Here is a 22,647-nt window from a genome sequence, read left to right as displayed (position 1 = left end):
ATGATCAAATTGCTCTCAAGCGGAATCACTTTGGATGCTTACAAGCGGAATCAAACATGAAGCACTCAAGCGGAATCAACTTTTAATACATTTCAAGCGGAATTAAAAATCACTTTTCAAAATTTTTAATTTTTTAACATTTTTTATTGTTCACCGACACACCTAGTTAACCAAGTCCAAGTTAATGACCTTGGTCAACTGATCAGCCTACCAAGTCCAAGTTAATGACCTTGGTTAACCTGATTATGAAGTTTGCTGACTTTTTGATCTGAAAACAGTTCAAATTAACGAACTTTTGAACTTTACGAACTTTCAAACACTTTTTCAATCTTTCAAACATGTACCAATCACATTTTAATATCTCCTGCTTACCCAACCCTCATCAAATAGACATAATCTGCACAAGGTTTTGATCATCTGATCCCCAACATCGGTTGTCGAAAATAAGATGAAAGATAAAATCTTTTTGGATTTTTTAACAAGATAGACAGAAATCTGTACACACAATCTTTTTGTGAGCATGTTAGGGGATCATATCAGAATTTGACAAGACACAAGCACCATTAAGCTTCTATTTCATACCAAGCCTTAAACAGTTCACGCAGATTATCGATATACTGATCCTCTTAAATTTTCACAGAACTTTCAATCTGTCCGGGATACGGAATTAATGTTTTAAGACTTAAACCTTTATATTTGTCCCACCTCAGTATATACTCCCGTATCCAGATCCCAATATTCAGTCTTACAGGTGAGTATACCTAGATGATATCTCTAATGGGGTGAATTGCGAGGGCCGTGAGAGCTCAGGTCGATACTTACGTATACGCAGAGAGATGATGGCTTTGACTTTTCGGTGGTTCCCCTTTGGGGATCTTCTTTAGAACAGCACATGATTATCATTTTGCAATGTTTAATCATTTTTTATGCTGAGGGGAGGCTTTACAAGTAAAGCATATGCGTAAAACATTATCCGGGGACTAGGTCAGTATTTCCATACAGCAGAAGTCCCGGGATAATACCCCAGATATCACTAAGCATAAAGACCTAGTATCTAAGAATAAGGGACCTTTCAAACGAGATTTCGGGGGTCACCCATATATCCTGGAGGTGTTCCCCACGTAAAAGCAAGTAAATTTTAGGTTTATATCCAAAACAAATCTACTAATTTTGTAAAAACCTATCGGCACATCATCAGCGAGACTACTTAATGCATTTTAAACGTTACATTTCTTTAGCGTACTGTGTCTGTCTAGCTGATGTACTATCATTTCCCCTATTATACACAAACTCTTCAAGTTTTCTAATGTTTTTGAATTTTTCAATTTTATCATGTTTTTTGTATTTTCTGCAAATTTCTCCCCCTAAAAAGAAAACATATTTTTTTGTGTTTTTGTTTTTAACGAAAAGCAGAAAACAAACTATACAGAAAGTTGACAACACGACATGGTTCACATCTGATCGCCGCCCTCCTCGGCTTCACATTCTAATACCCTCCCAGAACGCAGATTTTTCATCCCATTCAATTTTAGAAGATAATAAAATCTCTTTTTGTCAAAGGGTTTTATATAAAAATCAGCTTTCTAATCATCAGTGTGTTTGTGTTCAATCCGGATTAACTTCTTCTCATGACAATCACGGATGAAGTGGTGACGGATTTCGATATGTTTTGTTTTAGAATGGTGAACCGGATTTTTAGTGATGTTTATAGCTGCTTCGTTGTCCACATAAATCGGCGTATCCAAGAATTGCAAACCGAAGTCACGCATTTGCTGTTGGATCCAAAGGATCTGTGAGCAACGGCTGGAGGCTGAAATGTATTCAGCCTCACACGTAGAAAGCGCCACTGCGGTTAGTTTCTTGCACTGCCAGGTAACGAGTCGAGTTCCGAAGAACTGACACCCAGCAGTGGTGGACTTTGCATTCTGCTTGCAGCTTCCATAGTCAGAATCAGCGCAACCTGATAGGGAGAAGTCACCCGAGCGAGGATACCACAAGCCGATGCTTGGGCAGCCTTTCAAATACCGTAAGATACTTTTGAAAATTGTCAGGTGTGATTGCTTCAGGCTCGACTGATATCTGGCACAGAGACATGTCGGGTACATGATGTCCGGTCGAGAAGTAGTGAGATACATCAAAGATCCGATGATTGACCGGTACAGTGTCTTGTCCACTTTCACTCCACTTTCGTCAAGACAAATACCATGGTTCTGTGCAAGGGGGTTGCTGCAGGACTGCATTCAACCATGTCGAACTTTTCAAGCACGTCCTTCACATATTTTGTTTGGTGAATGAAGATTCCATCGGGCATCTGCTCCACCTGCAGCCCGAGGAAGAACTTCATCTCCCCCATCGAACTCATCTCAAACTTTTTCCTCATTACTTTCTCAAACTCTTTACACAACTCATCGTTGGTGGAACCGAAAATGATATCGTCAACGTAGATTTGCACAATTAGGAGATGACCTGCTACTTCTGTTAGTGCTTTACGTCTATTGACTTCGTCTTGTATCATAGAATAGGATAGAATAGGATATCTAGTGAACGAGGTTCGAGAAACAAAAGTTGGTGGTTTAGCAAGAAGTTCCGCTTATATGGACATTGTCCATAAAAGCGAAACCTTTAGCAAATAGTTCCGCTTATATGGACGTGTCCATATAAGCGAACCTACCTCAACTATATATAGTGCATTGGGTTATTCATTTCGCAACTTCTGGAACTTGTAACGAAGTGCTGCCAATTTGCTTTCAGGTTGTAAACATTGTTAAAATCAATCAAAGAACCATTATAATTAGTTTGAGCGTCTGATTCATTGATTCCGCCTTTGAATTGGATAAACAACTCTTCTGATTGACTCATTCGGGTTCAACAACGATCCTACAAGTGGTATGAGAGCACAGGAGGAAGAGTTTAGCTCAATTGGATCTGTTTTCTGTCTTCTACACCTTCTTTTTCGATTTGAACAAGTTTCCACGGTTAAAATCGGCCAAATTTTTCACAGAATGTGTATTAGTGGATAATAACAAACCCTTGAAAGTTTCATATCAAAATTCAACCTAAAAATGGACATAATAACCTTCGGATGTGGTTCCGCTTATTCGAACAGTGGATAGGTTCGCTCGAAAGACACGTAGTTCCGTTTTTATAACCATCTAGGTTCGCTTCAATGTCACGATATTTGATAGTTCCGCTCCAAATCATCTTGATAGGTCCGCTTTTGTGTCATCATTTGTCAAGGTTCCGCTTCAAAGGTCACTAGTTCCGCTTATCCGAACTGTGTAGTTCCGCTTGAACAGACATCAGGTAGATCCGCTCGAACAGACATCAGATAGTTTCGCTCATCCAGACATAACCTGGTCCGCTTATTTGAACATCTTGCAGTTTCGCTTGAACGAACAATTGATAGTTCCGCTCATTCGGTCCAATAGGTGTTCCGCTTTTCAGTCCAATAGGGGTTTCGCTCATACGTTCGATCTGATTTCGCCCATGTGTCATATTTTGCTTGAAAGTGGAGTTTATCGTGTCAAGATCATTTCACGACAACCAAGTGTATTTCAGATTACTTGATATTGTTTAAACTGATTAAGTTTGTCTGTTTGCTTTCAGGTGATTAAAGATGTCAAACAATGGTGAAGAGTTCTATAACACATTCTACAATGCTTTCACTTCCGAATCAACAGATAGAAGATCTGAGTTGAAAGAATATTCAAGAGAGATTTCAGAGAATTTGAAGTTTGAGAACATGTACGGAAGTCAACAGAAACAACCAAAGCTAATGAAAGTTGAAGACTATAATTAGTGGAAAAACAGATTTGAGGGTTGGGTAAAAGCTTTCGCTCCTGAAAGCTGGTTAAAATTGACAAATGAATACATTGAACCAGTGAAAGAAGGAGGAGAGTTGATAGATCCAAAAGATTTCACTGACATTGACCAAAAAAATGTTGTAGCTGAATATAAAATGATCACATTAATCAAACAGTCAGTGAGAGAGGATATTATCTCGTTACTTGAACAAGAGAAAGCTTCAAAGAGTTTGTGGGAAGCGTTAGGGAAAAAGTGTGTTGGTAGTAATGAAATTGTTAAAAACAAAAAGAAATTGTTGCGTAAAGAGTTTGATTTATTCAGTTGTATGAAAAATGAATCTGTTTGTAAAATGATCGAGAGATTCGGACATCTGAAAATGGAGTTGGCCAGACATGAAATCAAATATTCTTATGAGGAGATGGTAGATAAATTGTTTGATTCATTGCCCAATGATCAAGATTGGCAATATTTCGCTCTAATGCTGAAAAATACAATCAAGCCTGATGATTTAAAAGTGGATTTGCTGATTGAAAGGCTTGAAAGCCATGAGTTGGAGATAAAAAGATCCAAAGTCAACAGTCCAGCTTATCAGCAGAATGTGGAACTTTACTACAGAGGAAATGCACCACAGGCTGGATCTCCAAGAACAGCGTTTTCTGCAGAAAGTTCAAACTCAGTGAACAATGAAAGTCTTCACAGTGGTTTTCACAGTGGATCTTCTTCAAACACTTCAGACCAATCTGCTTCAAAGAATCTATTCCAGTGTAATATCGCAGTTGATTTGAAAAATGGGCAGAATTTCAGCGAAGAATCGGCAAAACAACAGATGGTTTTCTTGGCATCTGTACTTGAATCGTATGAAAGCCTCGTTGCATGGAAGATTGGCAATACCAATTTGACGAAAGAAGATTATGATCAATTAGACCCCGAGGAGATGGAATTAATGGATATACGATGGTGCATGGCCAGTGCGGTTCGTCGAGCAAAGCGGTTCATGGAGATCACGGGGAGGAAGTCAATTGGTGGACCATCTACCAAACTGGGATTTGATAAATCCAAAGTGACATGCTTCAAATGCAAACAAAAAGGTCACTTCAAGCGCGAGTGCAGAAATGCGTATGCTGCTGATGATTCTGGGAATCCGTTCAACGAAGATTATTACAAGAAAGCGATTTACCATCAGAACAAGTCTGAGCCACCAAGATTGAAACAGCCAGAAGAAAAATCAAGGGCTCTTGCAGTTATATATGACGATGAAGGTTACGACTGGAATCAAGAAGTTTGCCCAGAAAAAGATGCTGTTGGGTATGCTTTTGTTGCTGATGCTGATCCTGATAGATGGTGGAAAGCAGACTATGCAAGATGGGAAATTGGAAAATTAAACAAACCTTTCAAAGAAGCCCAGAGAGCCAAACGATGGAATGAAGAATTAGAGTGTTACATGGATCCACGGGGTAATCCGGTTGCTGAGCCATCAAAAGTGGATTTCAAAGCTGTAACAAATCTGCTTCCAAGGCAAGCTACTTTCAACACACGAAGGTTATCTAATAAAGAGTATTTGCCTGATTTGGAGAAGAAGATAAGAGAGGTTTGTGAAGCAAGTCTACCAAAGGTGGTAGAGATGAAGAATAGGAAAGAAGAAGAATTGAAGAAGATGATTGAAGAAGTAAAAGTTGTTGTGAAGACTGCTGCTGAAAAGGATCAGAAAGCTGAAGAAGAACAGAAAGAAGGAAAAGAAGAGAACAAAGAGGATGTTCAGAAAGTTGAGACAGAAGAATCGGTGCTGGAAGAGACTGAAGTAAGAAAATCTTCTGACTTATCGAATGTTGATTTAGTTGATGAAAAGGAAAACAAGTGCAGGAATTGCATAGAAATGTGCAAAGCCTGTACTGAAAAAGAAGAAATAATAAAAGCAAAAGAAATTGAAGCAACCAAATTTGAAAATGTTTTCAAAATAAAATGTAAAGAAATGGTTGAAACAGAAGAAATTTTGAAATTAAAAGTTGAAAAGCTAACACTAAAATGTCATGGTCTTGAAGAAGAAAATAAGGTTTTGAAAGAAAAGTGTATAGCTAAATGTGTTGATTGTGTTGAAAAAGAATCTAAATTTCAGGATTTACAAAAACAGTATGATTCTTTAAAGTGGTCGAGTCAGAGAATACAAGAAGCTTATGATACTTTGAAAAGCCAAGTTAAAAGTTTTGATCAAAGATTATCTGAAACTTTAGTCACTAAAGAAATGTATGAAAGAAAGTTTAAAGAAAAGCAAATTGAATTGAACAAGTGTGTTGATGAAATTGCTAATTATAAACAAGTCTTGGCTGAAAAAGAAAAGATTGTTACAAAACTTCAAAGTTATCATAATTCTTCGTACATTCTCGAACGCATTTTCAACATCACACCAGATGACAAAGATACTAATAATTGCAAAAAGGGTATTGGTTCAGAATTTCATCAGGTACCACCACCATTGAGAAACAATTATACTTTTTATGATGAGGAAAAGGTGGCAAAGGGTTTGAACATAGCTGACCAATTACCTGAAAGTATCGATGTAACTTACACCAAATTGATGATGCTGATGATTCAGAGGTGGTAAGTAAGGTGGTTGACAGTGTTTTGAAAGATGAGTCTGCAAAAGGTAAGTCTGAATCACAGGATGAAGATGAAGGAAATCTTTATGATGGATATTTGAAAAACACAAAATCCGAGAAAAAATTGAATGATGATTCAATGGGATTGGTTTATACCATGATTGGACCGGACAAATTATTCTTAGATGTTGTATTCCCGATTCAGAATGTGATTTCAGAAAAGGTTGATAAAGTTTTCAAAATGGTTGAGATTGAAAAGTCTGAGATTCCGAAGTTTGCTAGTAAAAGTCATAAATCTTTTTATAACAAACCTGGTTTTAAGAAGAAAAACATGAAAGCTGGTTTGGGTTATAAAAGGAAACAGACTTGGAATCAAAGTAAACAACAAAATATGCAACAAAAGATGAATTTTGTTCAAGGGAAAAGCTTGAAAGAAGAAGAAAAACTCAAATTTGGACGACAGTCTAATGAGGAGTTTGATGCTATGAAAAAGAAACAACAACAGGCTAAGGATGTTTCAAAGAAAGTGTGTTTTAATTGTGATCAAATTGGACATGTTGCACGAAAGTGTTAAAATCCAAAGCCTGTTGATGTTGAAAAACAGAAATCTGAGAGTGTGAAACCAAGGTCAACTAGATTTTATTCGAGACAAACTTGGAGGTATAATACAAACAAGTTTGCTTCAAATCAAAATTGGAAATCAAACCTGAAAAGGTTCGACTGAAGTCAGATTTGGAATTCTCATACACCTAGATTGAGAACAACATAGAGTTGGAGAACATCTGTTGATATGACAAAAACTCAAGAGTTTTGGAAACCTAAAAATGTTGATCAAAATCAAAAGGTTCAAAAAGAGAAAAATTTTTGCAAAAGAGGTACTCCGAAAGGTCAAGTGTGGAGTGCTAAGAAACAAGTGGTGTCGGTAAAAGATGAAAAAGTTGAAATCAAAGCTGAAAAAGTTTTAAATGACAAAGAATTTCCAAAATTGAATGAAAATTATTGTGTTGAAATGCCTAAGGTCCAACAGACCTGGGCTAAATTGTTCAAATGATTGATAAAGTTTGCATGTGCAGGTGCTCAACGAAGCTGAAGATTGTGAGAATGATAGTTGGAGCAACCTGGCATAGGAAGAGGTTGTAGGACCCTGGTTTGGTTGAACAGGGAGTTTAGTTTGAGTGTTCTATGTTCATAAATAATCAATATTTTTAAAACCCTAAAAAAACTTGAAAAAGTAAAAACCAAAAATATGTTTGTTTTTAGTTTTGTTTGAATAAATATTGATTGAATACGCTGAAACCCTCACGGCTGAACAAACACGATTACATTCATCAGATTGAAAAACGGTTTTCAAACTGTAAAAATCAATGTGTTGTAAATCATGGGGGTAATTACTGCCTTTAGTGTAATTCAATGCATGATTAGCAGAACATGGATGGCGAGACAAAGCTATCAGTATCGGTTTGTCAAATTATATTTGATGGTTTTGCATTTTAGGGGGAGAAAAAAATTGTCAGAAAATACAAAAACATTAGAAAATTTGAAAAGTCAAAAACATGATAAAATTCAAAATTTGAGTTTTGCGTAAAAAGAGGAAATGATAGTACATCAGTAGACAGTTACGGTATGCTAAAGAATTGTAAAGAATTAATAAGCGTTAAACAGTCTCACTGATGATATGTCGATAGGTTTTTATACACTTAGTAAACTTTTTCGGGATATAAACCTAAATTCAAACACTGCTTATTTTGTGGGGAACACTACTTGAATATATAGGTAACCCCTGAAATCTCGTTTGAAATGTTCCATATTCTGAGATACTAGGTCTTTATACTCAGTGATATCTGGGGTATTATTCCGGGACTTCTACTAAATGGAAGTTCTGACCTAGTCCCCGAACAATACTTTCCCCAAATGCTTGAAATATAGCATCGCCCTCAGCAAGCTGATGAAACAATAAAATTGATAGTCGCTGCTGTTGTAGCTAAAAGATCCTCTAAAGGGGACACACCAAAAAGTCGAAGCCGTCATCTCTCTGCGTATACGGAAGTATCGACCTGAGCTCTCATGGCCCTCGCATTTAACCCCTGACAGATATCATTTGTGGTATACTCACCTGTAAGACTGAATATCTGGGATTCTGGATACGGGAGTATATTCAAGAGGTGGGACACATGAATAAGTGTAAGTTCATAAGACATCTAAATCGTATCCTGAATCAGTTGAAGTTTGTATGAAATTTTAAGATGGATCAGTATATCGACAATCAAGGTGAATTGTTTAATTCTTAATGTGTAATTAAGCTCAACGGTACTTGTGACTTGTCAAAAACTGATATGATCCTCTGACGCATACTCAAACAAAAATATTATTTGTAAATATCTTTGTATATATTTCTTTACTGCTTTATATTTTCAGAAAATACAAAAAGATTTTGATTTCTGTTTTATTTTCAACAACCAAGGTCTGAAATGCTGAGTTTCAAAACCTAAATAAGCTGATTGTGTTTCTGAAAATAAAACAAGTTCATTAATTTGATACTTGAATTAAAATCAAAAATTTCAAAAACAGTTTGTGATATCTCCAAGGTCATTAACTTGAACTTGGATGATAAACTGTGAGGGAGTTGGATTCTTTAACGCTGTCATATCTGTTAAGTTGGTTGATAGGGGTAGTGGATTAGAGATTTTATTTGTTGCTTTTAAAATGTTGTTACTTATATAGTGTTTGAGTGATTGCAGGATAAGAAAGATACCAGATTACGATCCCGAAAGCAGGGTCTAAGGGGGAGTCTGAGGACAAACTGGAAGTAAGGAAGAGCTTGTAGCAGGAAAGCTAGGTGTCGATCCCTAATAGCACGGAAGCTTGATGAGAGGGGGAGCCTGCTGATGATAAAGTTACTGATGATGAAGTTGTTAATGATAAAGCCAGTGATGAGATCCTGGTAAAAGAGTCAAAGTTAGAAGCTGTTCAAAGAGAAAGAGTGATGGATGCTTACAGTGTTACTATCTGAATGAGATGGCAAAACGATCAAGACTGAAGAGGTGTCATAACAGAGAATGGTCACTGTAGACTTCGTCAATATCCAAGGGGGAGTCTGTTAGTGCTTTACGTCTATTGACTTCGTCTTGTATCATAGAATAGGATAGAATAGGATATCTAGTGCACGAGGTTCGAGAAATGAAAGTCGGTGGTTTAGCAAGAAGTTCCGCTTATATGGACATTGTCCATAAAAGCGAAACCTTTAGCAAATAGTTCCGCTTATATGGACGTGTCCATATAAGCGAACCTACCTCAACTATATATAGTGCATTGGGTTGTTCATTTGGCAACTTCTGGAACTTGTAACGAAGTGCTGCCAATTTGCTTTCAGGTTGTAAACATTGTTAAAATCAATCAAAGAAGCATTATAATTAGTTTGAGCATCTGATTCATTGATTCCGCCTTTGAATTGGATAAACAACTCTTCTGATTGACTAATTCGGCTTCAACAACGTTCCTACAACTTCCTTTGTGAACAATGTGCTATCCACTGTCCCTCTGGTGAACCCGTTGGCCAACAGATATTGGGAAAGCTTCTCGTACCAGGCTCTCGGGGGCCTGGTCAAGTCCGTAGAGCGCCTTGTCCTGCAAATAGACCTTGTTTTTGTGCAGTGGATCAGTGAACCCCGGTGGTTGTCCCACATACACCTCTTCTTTAATCTTTCCGTACAGGAAGGCAGATTTGACATCCAGCTGGTACACTTTGATGTCTTTCCATGACGCAAACGCCAGGAAGATCCGAATCGCCTCGAGTCTAGCAACAGGCGCGTAAACTTCATCATAGTCGATGTCTTCTTGCTGACTAAAGCCTTGTACCACTAAACGTGCTTTGTTCCTGACCTAGACTCCTCTATCATCCCTTTTGCACTTGAAAACCCACTTTGTTTTGATCAACTTTTGATTCACTGGCAGATCAACTAGTCTCCAAACACCCAGTTTCTCAAACTGTAGCAGCTCTTCCTGCATAGCATTTACCCAGCTATCTTCAGTTAAAGCTTCTTTATAAGTCATGGGCTCGATCTGCGAAATAAAACACTTTAATGAGAATTCTTCTTGCAAATGTGCAACAGAAGAATAAAAACATGTAAGAGCTCGGTTGATTTGGTCTTTGGTTTTAACACCACTTTGCAGGTCACCAATGATTTGCTCTGATGGATGGTAAGACAAGGTCCGAAGCATAATGCTGTCAGGCACATTCACTTCCAATTGCAAGTTCGATATATCAAGATCAACGGTTTGATCCTCAGCTTCCGTCGAAGTAACATTTGATTCCTCGTCAAAGGTCGGAGCGGTTTCCTCCTCTGAGTCGTCAGAGTTGTCAAATGTTGGAGCTGGTTCCTCTGGTGGTTCGTGAGCTGTTCCACTTGGTCCGGCTTCATCATTGTGAGTACCCTCGGTGGGTGGAGAAACTACTAGCGGTCTAGGCGCTTGCTCCTGTGACATAGATTGCTGGTACTGGTACAGAAGTGCTAGTTCCTCGTCACTCGGCTGAATCGGTAGATGAAACGACTCCCAGAGCTTGTCATAATCGACTAGGAATCTTTGTCTGGGAAGTTGTGGTGATGGAGTGTGCTTTTGACAATCCACATGTTGAACTTGTATCACTTTCCCCAGGCACTGTACGAACACCCTCTTCAACGGGCTTGCGTAACCTACAAAGAAACCATCGTTTGATTTAGCACCAAATTTTCCATTCTCATCAATAAACGTACACGGAGACCCAAATGGCTCCAGAAACTCTAGATTCGGCTTGTATCGGTGTAGCAACTCAAAACATGTCTTCTTGTACTTCTTGATGGTGAGTACGCGATTCAATGTTTAACAAGCTGCAGCCACTGCTTTGCCCCAGAAGAAGATCGGTAGTTTGGAATCGGCTAACATTGTTCGAGCTGTCTATATTAGGGTCTGATTCTTTCTTTCAGCAACGCCGTTCTGTTGTGGTGTGTATGGCGCACTGAATTCATGAAGAATCCCCTTTCATTGCAAAACTCGAGCATTTTGTTGTTTTTAAATTCCGTTCCATTATCACTGCGAATTCTTCGGATTGGCAGCTTATACAGCGTCTCCATCTTCTTGAACAACACCACCAGCGACTCAAACGTCTGATCCTTTCTTTCCAAGCACACGACCCATGAGAATCTTGTAAAGTCATCAATCACTACCAAGCAGTACAAATCTCTACTGATGCTCTTTACATTGACCGGCCCGAAGAGATCCATGTGTAATCTCTCAAGCAGTAAGCTGATCGAATTAAGTATCTTCGGTGGGTGTGACTTCCGAGTCTGCTTCCCTTTCTTACAAGCTACACAATCATCATTCAAATGAAAATTCTTTAAGTTTACACCTTCTACCAAATCATTGTGTACTAGAAAATTCATTTTACGAACATGTATGTGGCCCATCTTACGATGCCACATAATTGATTCTTTTTATGTTGCTTTCGATTTTGACACAAAACATTGTTTTTGATGATTTGTTGGTGTTGCGACACTCATATCAAGAATATACAAGTCGTTCTCCCATGGAGCGCGCAACAACACCATCTCATCAGGGATTTTAAACCCAGGTTTTAAAACCAAACACTCGTTTTTTTGTGAAATGTACACTGAAAGATTTATCACATATTTGAGAAATGCTAAGTAAATTGTTTTCCAACTCTACGATATAGTTCACTTTCTCGAATGAGATGACACCATTCGTCAATGTTCCCTGTCCAACAATTCTGCAGCCTTGATTTCCAGCGAAGCCCACATAACTTCCATTTATTGATTTGACTTCGTAAGAGCTAGCATCCCTGTCATATGTCTCGATGCACCATTGTCCATGATCCACTTCGAAAGGATAGACTTGGGCAGCCCCTGCAAACATCAAATCAACTCATTCAAACAATGACGCCCATGACTTCTTGACCTCAGAAACAGTGCCAAACACTACATCACACTTCTCATCAATTTTAGGAAAGTTAAATGTGACATTAGGAACATCATCTTTCACAATTGGTTTTACTTTGTTGTTAATTGGGGGAAACTCAGCAAGAAATTTATCAAGTTCAGATTCAAACTCGACAACATCATCTTTCAAAACCTTTGTTACATTTTTTAAAGCATTTTCCATCTTTTTCACCTCGACATATGGTTTTGACTTCGCAACCCATGATTGGTTTTCAAAAATTTTTGTTTTCGGATAAATCTTTGAAGTCTTATGAGACATGGAAGATTCGCCAACCTCGAAGGTCGATTTTGGCTTATCCTCGGACTTCAAAGATTCACCTCTCTTTAAGATGCGAATCAGGGAAACCATTGGTTTTTTACCTTTTGTATCAATTGGTGACTTTGGTCGAGGTTTTTAACAACAGGTTTTACGAAAATGGGTTTTTCAAACACTTTCTTGCAATGTTTTGCCATGTGCCCGATTTCATTACAGCGATAACAGACTCTCTTGTCATATTCGAAAAAAGTTGATTTGAATGTCTCCTCTTTCAACTTTTTCGCTGTATTGAAATCGTCAACGGCTTTTTGACTAAAAATGTAGTCCTTTTCATCATCTACACTCGGTCCAGCAACAAAGATATCATTCATTTTCTCTTTTGGCTTAACCACCTGCTTAGCCATCTTTTTTTCAAAACCAATCCCTTTGGTTTTAAAATTGTTTTTCTTGTTATTACCCTTACCTTCCCACTCTTTCTTTCCCTACCTGGTAGGACGTGATGTAACAAAAGATTTTTTCGGTTTTGAAAAGAATTCTTTGTTGTTAACCTCATCAATGTTCATTTCAACCAACTTGAAAACTTTCTCAACATTTTCAATCTTCACGTTCTGAAGAGGATACTCGAAATCAGAGTAAAGTTTGTCAGTTCCAATCATAGTGTAGACCACCATAATCGGATCATCATTCGCTCTTCTGTCTGATTCTGGTATGAAACGGTCCAAGAAATTACCCTCATCTTCAGACTCAGTAACAGATTTCTCAGATTGAGACTTCTCAAAGTTATCACTCTCTTCATCTAACACCTGATCGACAACGGTTTTGATGATCTGTGATTCGTTGTCTGTGTCGGATGCAGAGAATGTAGCATCAATGCTCTCAGGCAAATCATCCTCAATTGATCTCAACTTGAGGTTCAAAGCAGCTTCCACACCATCTGGATACTTTTGAGTATAATGATTCCACATTGGGGGTAGAACGCTATTAAAGACCGGTGCAGCATCTGGCTGCTGTGGAACAATCTGTTCAAGGACATAGGATGAAGCCACATAACTCATCAATTTCTTATCAATTCGCTCATTTTCAATTTTAGCTAATTCAAGCTCTTTCTTTAATGAAGCGATAGTGTCAAGATGAAAATTAACCTCAACTTGGTTATCAAAAAGTGTTGCTTTTACCAATTTTGTTGCTTTGTCATTTTCAACACTCTCTTTTTGGATCATTTTAATTGACCTAGCAAGAGTATTATAAGCCTCTTTGACTTGTCCAAGATCATATTTTAGCATATCTGCATGATGTTTCAATTCCTGAAACTTAGTGTCTTTCTCAAGACACTCCATGCACGGTTGTAAACACTTTTGGCATGGTGTTTCAGGGATTGAAATGACATTCTCAACAACCTGTTCATCACAATCAATTATCACATCTTGTTTACCGACATTTTTCAACTTAGACTCAGATACTTTGACCTCCTCAACTCCAGACTCCTGGTCTGACTCCTGTTTGACTGACACGGTACTGACAGACTCTGACTTCTCGAGTTCTGTGTCTACCTCTTTTAGCTTTCCCATGAGGGCTCTATCAGCCAAATCTTTCAACTTCTCTCCAGTCAACTCTTGTGTCACGTCTATCATTTCCTCGACAGATTCTTTCTTTTCTTCGTATCTTGGACACAATCCAGTCGTCGGTTCTTCGAAAAATCCTGCAAAAGATTCAAAAACTTTAGGAGGCATTATTGATTTCATAGAACTTGCCAATACCTCCTGTTCTGATTGGTAATAGTAAACTTCTGCAGCGATTTCTTCAATGTCAACCACATTCTCAACAGAAACATCTTCAACAACCACTGGAACATCTTCAACAATCACTTCAGGCTCAGTCACTATCTCCGGTTCTTCACTATTTCTGCCATCATGGCCTGCCCATCACTTCCAGGGATGTATTTATCCCAACTGAACCCTTCGGCCACTTTTCATCGTCCTGGTTCACGATAAGAGCCTTCCCCGGTTTGTTCTCGATTTGCAGTCTCTGAACAGCAGGTTGTTGATTTGGACGATGGTAGATTGCCTGCCTGTAATAATCATTCGTGAACGGATTCTGATGGTTGTTCACTTCTCGGTTCGGGCATTCTCTCTTGAAATGGCCACGTTCTTTGCATTTGAAGTAGGTAACTTTTGATTTGTCGAAACCTAACTTCTGATCAGGACTAGAAAGACTGTTTCTGCCTGTGATCTCCATAAAGCGCTGTGCCCTCCTAACCAGACTTGCCATGCACCATTTTATATCAATCAATTCAAGCTCCTCCAGGTCGATCTGATTGTAATCCTCTTTTGTCATATCCGGATTTCAAACATAAGCCTGATTGTTGGAACTTGTAGAGCTTTGAGGTGATGTCTGCTCTGGAGCTTTGAAGTTTGGCTCATAGTTTATGAACGGTGAAGGCTTGTTGGATTGTGAGTGTTGGTAGAAGCACTTGAATTTGTATCAGCACTAAAACCCGTTTGTATCTTCGGACTCTGGTTTGTTGCAACAGGAGTGCTTCCTTTGTAGTAAAGAGATACATCTTGTTGTACATTTGCTGAATTCATCTTCTTGATTTTCAACAACTCCAACTCATGAGCTTCTATCTTTTCAATGAACGAGCTGAGATTCAAATTCACGAAATCCGAGTTGTTTTTCAACATCATTAAGTATATGCCCCATTCATCATAAGGTAATGCGTCGGACAACTTGTCGATCCATTCCTCGTTTGTCTTTGTAATCTCCAATCTTTTCATCTCTACCACAAGATGGCAATGACGTTCAATCAACTGCTTCGTCGTTTCATCCTTCATTCTGGTAAAGATGTCAAACTCTTTCTTGATTAAGGCTTTCTTGCTTTTGATCATAGATACGCTGCCTTGGAACTTCAACTTTAATGCTTGCCACATTGATTGCGAGTTGTCATCATGTTGCAACAGTACATGAATATCTTCTTTGATGACCTGTTGGAGAATACTGACCATCTTCTTCTCAGCCTTAAAATCATTATGTTCAGTCTCAGTCAAACTTCCAATGCCTTTCTCTAAGCCCAATCCATCAACTGGTGGAACATATTTTTTCTCTATCTTCATCTAACATTCAAAATGGTTGGCTTGGACCCAATTCTTGAATCTACCCAACCATCCGGCATACTCATCCAAGTTCATAAGCTTTGGTGGTTTCTGCATTTTCCTAGCTCGTTTTCCATGTTGACATTTTGAACAATGCTTGCCGGACTTTGTGTTGCCGTCATGCCACTACCCGCGAAAAGGTTGTAAAAATCTTGATTTTCCATTTTAGGTGACAATTACTGAAAATATTTCAACTTTTTGAAAAACAGGTTACTTTTATCGAAAAACTTTCTACACAGACTGAATTCCCAACACGATATCACGAACGAAATGGACTTAACACTCAAACCATGGTTTTTACACTAAAAATGATTTTTAAGCGAAATCACAATTTTAAGTTCGAGCGGAATCTGATGTTAACCTCAAGCGAAATCAGATTTTGATAATTTGGAGCGAAATCAGCAAGGTAATTCAAGCGGAATTACCTACTGGAGCGGAATCAGTTATAACATCGAGCGGAATCAGATCTACAAGCGAAATCTGATTTCGCTTCAACAATTCGAGCGGAATTAGAACCTAGCACACAGAAAAACTTGATTTTGCTCAAAATACAAGAGGAATCTCAAAAACCTTCGTTCGAGCGGAATTAGGTTCTAGGCCATTTTTAACCACTTTTGAGCTGTATTTTAATATGAAACTCTCAAGGGTTTGTTAATTGTCAATTTTACACAATATGTCAAAAGTTCAGTCCATTTTGTCCGTGGCAATGTCCAGAAACTCAAAAAGTGTAGTAAAAAAGCTTTGATTCTGGTATTTTAGCTCATAACTGGCTCTGATACCAATTGTAGGATCGTTATTGACGATCAAATGAGTCAATCAGAGCAGAAACACCACTGTTTATGCAGCGGAATCACACAAACAATTTGAATCAAAGAGAATGGAGTAGAAATAGACAATAGATCACTTTAAACACGGTTTCTCATTAATTCTTCACAGAAAAATTTGGCAGCGGTTCGGCTACAACTTGGACATTCGGTACATAATGAGAAACCAACACAACTATATATAGGGGTGCTAATTTCGCTCCAAATGACACATTGTCATTTCGGGCAGAATCAACAACTTGTGATTTCGCTCCAAATGACGACGTGTCATTTCGAGCGGAATCAACACATTAAAGCATAAAACTTACATTTTGACCCCTACACTATACATAATTGACATATTTGACCCCTAGACCCTATACAAGCTTGATTAAGACTAAGACGTAGGCTTTAGACATTCGTGCATCAACACCTCCGCTAACAATTCATTCAGTGAAACTTGACGAATAACAATACTGAATATCCAAGAAAGCATATTAGCCTTCTTTGATTTATTTTGGCGTTTTACAGTGAGTGGTATTTAGTAGTATTAGCGTTTGTTTTTTTCGGTTTGATCAAATGGAAGTTGCTGAGACGTATCATTTTATAGGATCTCTTTTTGGTGCCTAAGTTAGGCAGTGCGTTATTATAATAAAGTATTCGTCTTTTCAGTTACTGTTTGTAATTATTGTTTTTGACAAGCTTTATCTCTGAATTCTGTAACATGTCCCATCTTTCAAGTTTGGCATTTTAGATTCTAATATAATAAATTTTCCCTATCTTTCAGTTTTTCTAATTTGAAGTTACTGTTTCTAGTTACATTTTCAAGTTTGTTTTTTTACTTTTTTTGGGGTTTTTTATAATACTTTTTCAAACTAATTTTATTATAGTTTGGGAGTTTTTCGGGGCGTTTAACGGGATGATATCGTTTAAACAAGCATTTTGGTTGTTTTTGCGTTTTTATTATATATGGCGTTTTTATTATACAACAATCAACTGAAAAGGAAAATAAAAAAAAAGAATACATAAAAAAAGTTTTTTTTATAATACTTGTCCAAAGTAATTTTATGATGGTTTGATAAACGTCAAAGGTGTAAGACATTTGCCTTTTTGGAGTTTTTATTAGATATGACGTTGTTTATTAGATAACAATCAACTGAAAAAAGAAAATTAAACAAAATAAATATTGATCTTCCAAATCTTCACTGTCACCAGTCTCTTTGTTCTTTTGAAGCATCTTCACTGGCTGTTTCGACTTTAGTATGAAATCAGCCTCTTTTTCTATAATTTTTGTCCATCTCATGCAGCAAAATGTTATTGAGTTTACACCCTTTCAGCCAAAATGTTATCTTTTTTGGCGTTTTACCTAGAAAAAGAACGCCACAAAATAAACCATCTTAAAACTGTAAATTTGATCATGCTAAAATCAATAAAGTGTTGCTGTATGGTGTTGGATAACATTGTTAATCCTCAGTTAAGAAAGATAACAGACAATGTTGTCCACACCATACAGCTACACTTTATAGACAACAATATATTTGATGTTTGGGCTTTCTGGCGTTTATCAGTCGAATGGTATATATTAAATATGGCGTTTGGGGTTTTTGTGTGTGTTTTTTAATTGAAGGTCTGAGTTGTTGTATATATAGGATTTTTTTTGGCGGTTTTTTTTAGGCGGGATTTTACTATAATTAAGTTTGGCGTTTTATATCTAATGGCGTTTTTAGCAGAATGCTGTGTGATTTTTGTTTTGGCGTTTTATTTTCATGAGATGGCGTTTTGTTTGGAGTAGTCAAAAGATGCTTTTACCCTTAATGAAGCACGTCCACGTAATAAAATTGATATTATTTACGAAAATGCTACCGCGCTAATCTAGTCCATAGATTGTTTTTATCGGATGATGTATAAGCGTTCTCACCGTTCTCACACTTTCTTTCGTTTTCTCTAAATCCCGACCCTATATATATATATATATCTTATCGAATTTTAGTATATTTGACCTTGTGAGTTTAGTGTGTGTGTATATATATATATATGTATTATTACATCAATAAATATATATGTATATTTGTCCATTGTCCGATCGTTCGAATATGTTTGAGGATATAATATAAGTGTGTTTACACACATCTTTCTTTGTGTTATAAATCCATGTATGTGCCTTCTAGTTTTGTGTTAGTATTTAGATATCATGCATCCTACATATTCTAAACACATACACCTTAGCACATAAACATAAACATATATACACATATGTAGTGATATATATATATATATATATATATATATATATATATATATATATATAAGTTTCTTTTAGTTTTAGGGAAACATTAATAAGTTTTTAACTTAAAATTTCCACCAAAAGTATGACTAGTGACGATTAAGGTTGCTAATCACATTTTAGCCATATTAATTACTTGTTAATTACACCTTAATCATGATAAGATTTTTAGAAAATTCGGCATAGTTTCCCTATACTATGGACGTTTCCATATTTTCAAAACGTATTAAAATCAATTTTTTCACTTTACATAATCAACAAAACACATGAAATTCATCCAAGATAAAAACTCATGAAATCTCATATTTTATGAACTTCAAGTATCATGAACTTTTATATATATAACTTGATAAAATCTCTAATAATTACCATATAATTTATGTTCACCATTTACTTTACCAAGTTTACATAAGCTTATTTACGTAATTTTTACAAGATCACAACCTTAAAAATGTATTTTTAGTTTCTTCCTATACTTTATGTTTTCAAAAATCATATTCAAGATCATAATCTAGTTCATGACTCTTTAAGTTTGTAGATCTTGCTAAATATGAACATAAAAATGTTTAGATCCTACTTTTGAACATAAGCTTGCAAAATCTTCAAGTCTAACATAATCTACACTAACATAAACATCAAGAATCACAAGAATAACATATAAGTAAGTTAGATTATCTTGTTTTAGTTTAGGGTTTCATATATTTTATTTGTAAGATTCAAGGTAATCAACTTGTACATCCATAATCTTCATGTAATGAGAAGTACGAAAACAAGTTTAGATATCTTACTACTAGCTCTAAGGCCAGGGATGATCTTAGATGATGAATATGAAGATGATAAGAAAGGCTCCACACTTGTGCAAATACTCCTAGAAAGCTTCCAAGACTTGAAACCTCCTTAGATTATCTTCAAATCACCGTGGAGTCTTGTATTTAGGGGTGTTAGTGATTGAAAAATGAGAGGTGATTATGGTTGTAGTATGGGCGAAAATAATGAGAAAAGGAGAGAAGTGTTTGTGTTTCTTTTTTATGAATGAAAATGATGTAAAGGAAAGTGAGGTTGTCTTATAATTATCACCCTTCCATAGTCAACACCAAAATCTTGCCTAGCCATAATCCTTAACTCACAAAGATCACATAGCATGGGGGCTTGTGGGGCCCCCATGTGACCGTCAATTAAGGGGGGGGGGGGGGTCTTGCATTATTTTCACTTGTTTAATCTTTTATAACATGTGCTTGAATATCCAATTGTTAGATATCTAGGTTGTTGTGTTAAGTGACAATAATTAAGACACTAATCATGGTTTAGGAGGCTAAAACACGCCACCTAGTTCACTAGACTAGTTATTTTGATGTTTGGATATTAAATTCGGCACTAGTTTCGTTATCGGATCATTACCAATTAAATTGTGCAACTTCTATGGTAACATATACATAAGTATCCTTTTAATATGTTTGATGTCGTTTATGATAATTAACATTATCAATGGACCCTGTTATTACCATAACTTGCTGAATTTTGCTGCGGAAATGCTAAATTGTTGTTTCATAGATCGGATCCGACAATTTAAGCGTTTAAGCATTTTCCCGAAACGTATATAATATTACAAGTGTTTTCCGCAAGTTAGGGTTTCTGTATAAGTGTTTCATTTGATAGGCTTTCATATCATGTTTTCATGGTTTCACGAAGTACGAGAACTCTCCTGGCATGAATAGTGTGTTCGCATTGTTACCAACGTATTTGGACATAGTTTGTTTCATTTCGGGACACGGCGAATACAACGATTTAATATGTAATGTAAATATTATGTCCTGTGATTTTTGTTGGTGCACTTGTGTCTGTACTTTGTCTGTATTCAGTCACGATGTAAAACGATGTCTATGTTAGTCTTGTAAGTTTGACCAAGTCAACTCTCCTCCTAGTTTGACTTGGCCAAACAGTTAGTTTATGAATGTAACATGTCTGGCTCGTAGGATAACTCATCGAAGGATAGTGAGATCCTTCGATGAGATCGAAAGTTGAACCTTCGATGGATGGACCTCGATAGATCAACCTTCGAGGTCACTGTGAACCCTTCGATGGAAGTCTGATCGAAAGATGATCTTTCGATCAGTATTCCTGATCCTTAGAAGGGTTCAACATCGATAGATGATCCTTCGAGACATCTATCGGATCCTTCGGACAGACTTGCTGTGTTGGGTATAAATACCCATGCAATGTGTTCAAAGATAGACAGATGCACACAGACAGACCCGAGAGATAGAGAGCATTCTGCTGTGAACACACACACACACTTAGAGAGTTTGCAAAACTGATTTGTAAACATTGTGCTTGTAACCGGAACCTTTCATTCGCATTAATACAAGTGGTGTTAATCGGTGAATCTTTGTGTGTTTGTGTTTGTGCTTGTTTCATCCCGGTTTGCTCACTAGCTTGGATTCTGCACTTGCTAGTGTGTTAGTATAACAAGGTTAAGGTTGAACCTCATCCTCCGAGAGGGACCTACAAGTGGTATCAGAGCTAAGGCTTTTTACCTTGTTTAAAACCGGGTTTGTTCAAGTCTTGGTGTGTTTGGACACTTGGTTTAGTACCCGTTTTTGGTGGTTTTCTTGCATTTTTAAACATAAAAACGTGTTCTAAACCTTTCGGGTGTGTTCAAAGGCGGGTTGGGTAACTTAAAACTTGTTTTTAAGATATTTGGTGATTTCCGGCCATAATTCCGGTGGGTTCCGGTGACCGGATTTTCTGGATAAGGTTTTACCTTTTTGGGAATATTTTATTTCAAAATCTAAGTTGGTAGAAAAGGCATGGTCTGTCCATACTCTTTTGCCGAAAGTTGACTTCACCAACCCATCACCTTTTCACCAACCTGTCATATCAGTGTCAGTGTGTCAGGAGTATTCGAAAGATATCATTCGACATCGAAAGATCATCTTTCGATCAAGGAAGCTTCGATAGATATACATATTTCGACCCATCCTTCGAAGTCAGAGTCTTATCCTTCGATCAAGGAATCTATTAGAAGGATAGTTGTTCGAAAGATAAGGATATTTATTTCGAAAGATAAGGATCTTTCATTGTGAATCTTTCGAGATCAGTATTCGAAAGATAAGGATCTTTCAAGTTGTGAATCTTTCGAAATAATTGCTCGAAAGATAAGGATCTGACATTTGTGAATCTTTCGAAGTCTTTGCTCGAAACTCAACAGTGGTCTTTCGAACACTGTTGATCCTTCGAACAAGTCTTGATCCTTCGAACAAGTCTTGATCTTTCTATTCTTGTCTATTTGAATTTAACAGTTTGTGTTTGTTGAAGGTTTTCAATTAGTATCTCATCAAAATGAGTTGTACAAGTCCTTGGGACTGGAGCATTGACTCACAATCTAGTCAAGAGCTAACCTCTGCTGCAGCTTGGGCGAAAAGTATGTTTCCACCGCCATCAATCAGTCCAAGTCAATGGGCTTTGGTATCCAATCAAAGTCAAAGCATTCAAAATCTTTTGATTAGTGAAAGCGAAACGGGCGGCAACAACCGTCCACCAAAATTGAACCATATGAACGACTTTCCATCATGGAAAAACCGCTTTCACACGTATGTTCAAGGACAAAGCACCGATCTTTGGACGTGTTTCATCAATGCATTCAATGCTAATCTTGAGGTTGCAGCGTCCACTTCAGAAGGTTATGCTAATATGCTCGAAAATGACAAGAAGGCTTATGAATTGGAGAAAAAGGCCTTTGCTACACTTACACAAGCACTCAACAAAGA

This window comes from Helianthus annuus, chromosome 17, assembly GCF_002127325.2.
Source record: "Helianthus annuus cultivar XRQ/B chromosome 17, HanXRQr2.0-SUNRISE, whole genome shotgun sequence".
Lineage (NCBI taxonomy): Eukaryota > Viridiplantae > Streptophyta > Magnoliopsida > Asterales > Asteraceae > Helianthus > Helianthus annuus.
This window is presented reverse-complemented; position numbering follows the sequence as displayed.